Raw genomic sequence first — 2,849 nt, 5'->3', positions numbered from 1 at the left:
ATCGCGTTTTTGGAGGGCTGTGTGCATTCACTTACCGCAGGCGGCGCAATTTACACATGTTCGGGTGTGGCCTGGCTGTTTTAAAGCGATTTAGATGCAGCTTGCGGCGTTCCATTCGTATCCAGTTAATCACGTAACTCATTTGGGTGTTAAAAACATCAGGATGATCAAACGCGAAATAACGAGACTCGGTCTCGGCGCAGCCTAGGCACGGTGTGAATCATTCGAGTTACCAGTTCACCTCGCGCAGCGGGCGCATTAATTAATGCAATCGAGTAAACAGGCCGCAGCCTTTGCATCGCTCAGATACTTCGTTCGCGTTCAATTGTCGATGATCGAGTGTACTCGAAGTATCGCAGTTCTTCGAGCAATTCACGGTTAATTAAATTTCGTGTAATCACCGCTGTTTACACGTGAACGTCGAATTTTCAGATCTAATTAGCTGTGTAAACGTTGGGAAGATGTTCTATGGAAATAAAGCTAATGGATAGTTCAGAATGTTCAACACAAATGAAAACTGATTGCTAGTAAATTCGGAATAGAATGCAATTATCTAGAAATCCGAGCGATTCGAAAACTCGCGTAGTTTAGAGATAGCTCGTTTTATTCGCTCTATCCCGTCGATTTAATCATTAAAATAGCGACAGGAAGTGAACTTTTCGCTGCACGTACGAGCAACATCGAGAGCCAATTGCACGAAGCAGAAATGATGACATAAAACGTTTATCCGTCGGTGTTTAAAGATCAAAGTGTCGCTGCTCTCTCTTTCTCTCTCTCTTGTGACTTCATATCTCAAAGGGATATCAATCTTCTTTCTTTCAGCGAGTGCACGATTTAAAAAAAAAAGGGCGCCGTGCAGCTGGCTTTCAAGTTGCAGTCAATCGTTATTCAAGAATACTTTTATCTGTGTTACCCCGCGTAGGAAGAACATACACCTACAGTGTTCGCTGATACGCGGCCAGTGGGAAGGTAAATATTTCCATAGTTTCGTGAAAAAAAACTACGGAAAACAGATGAATTTTTCACGATAAACAGTTGTCTGCCTCCTGGATCCTATCCGGCTACAATCGGTGACTTTTCGCCTCGAATTAAATCGACATTTACAACGGCGAATTTCAAAAAATCCAACTTTAACCCTTTACACATACACCGAGCAAGAAATTCGTTCGCAGATATCAAATACAAATTCTCGTTATGCGAAATACGACGAGAAACGAAACCGTCCGAGTTCACGGTGTTATACCGTGTCGAACAACACGTTCATCTCACAAACACTTCTAACTCTTCCTCTTCCCGTGGAAGCAATTATTCGAGGCGATTTTCACAGGCCTCCGAGGCGGCGATTGCTCGCGGCTCGATCCATACCGGTACAGGAATAACTGAAAATTGATTTTCCCCGGCAGCAAGGCGAGCCGCAGTCGGAGAAAAACGGTGCATCAAAGTGGCTCTCGAGGAGGTGGATCGTCGAAGCCCCAGTCAATTACCACCCCTCTATAGATAGGTCTCGGCGCGGCAGAAAGGGAGGAAAGGTCGCGAAGAAAGAAGCGAGGATCTTTTCGGTGAGAACGGGAGAAGGCGAGGGACGGTTTGATGGAAAAGGAGGACAGAAAGAGAGAGAGAGAGAAGCGGGCGCAGGAAGCGGAAAAGAGGCAACGAATTTGCCAGGCGTTTCTCGCGTATGGAATATCGCCGCGTCAGCGGCAAGCTTATAAAGGCAGGTGAACTCGCGTGGCTTTCAAAGCTTTTCGGCGTCCTCGATGGCGTCGCTGCTGACTGCACGTACCGTCTGATTCGGTTTGTTCGAGGGCCGCGGATTTCGTGACAGCCGACCGGAATAAACGACCGCTAGAAAACAATCCGTCTCGTCCTTTCACTCCTCCTCCTACATGACTATTCTTGACGTGTCGACGACTTTCGCTCGTGTACAGGCTGTTTCATTTGGTAGAAACTTCTGAAGGAGTAATTAGCAACCTTTCTTTGCAGTGGACGAACATTGAAAACCGGATGATCCTTGTAGGATTCACCGTATACGAGTAAATCAATCGTAGAATAAGATAAGTAGTGTAAGTAAATGATTTGTCGGCCGACGGTCGTTTACTACTAGATTGAAGATGTTTATGCAATTATGAAGTATCGAGAAATGATGAATATACGAGAGTAATGTTATATCCTTCCTAACTGTGCTATAGTAAATTTTTTTAAAGAGATTCTAACGCAGATAATTGTGTTACGGTATAAGGTAAGTAGTACGAGTAAACGATTTACGCACCTAGGGTCCCTTTTCACAAAACGGAGGATATTTCTGCAATTACAAAATATTCAAACATACTAAATATACGAGAGTAATGTTACAACATTACTAAATGCACTATAATACATTTATTTATGAATTAGTAATGTTCTTTAGTTATCTCGAGAGATTCTAACATCCGCAATTTACTCGTCGCTGTTCTAAAGCTTTCTCACCGTTGCTATTGTAGGGGGCGCAATTACAAAATATTCAAACATACTAAATATACGAGAGTAATGTTACAACATTACTAAATGCAAAATAATACATTTATTTATGAATTAGTATTGTTCTTTAGTTATCTCGAGAGATTCTAACATCCGCAATTTACTCGTCGCTGTTCTAAAGCTTTCTCACCATTGCTATTGTAGAGGGCGGTCTAATGAACTTTACTCAGATCAGGATGTCGTGCAAAGTAGTTTATTTCGGACTCTTCGGCGTCCGTCTATTACCGAAGCTAAGAATCGACTCTCGTCGAATGGCAAAGATATCGCTGGGCCGAACCGATGGGTACCCGGGTCTGGTGTTTGTCACTCGCCAAGAGGCGCAGGCCAAGCCA

This window comes from Habropoda laboriosa, unplaced genomic scaffold (assembly GCF_001263275.1).
Source record: "Habropoda laboriosa isolate 0110345459 unplaced genomic scaffold, ASM126327v1 scaffold148, whole genome shotgun sequence".
NCBI classification, from domain to species: Eukaryota; Metazoa; Arthropoda; class Insecta; order Hymenoptera; family Apidae; genus Habropoda; species Habropoda laboriosa.
The sequence above is the reverse complement of the archived record's forward strand: the minus strand, read 5'-3'. Positions refer to the sequence as shown.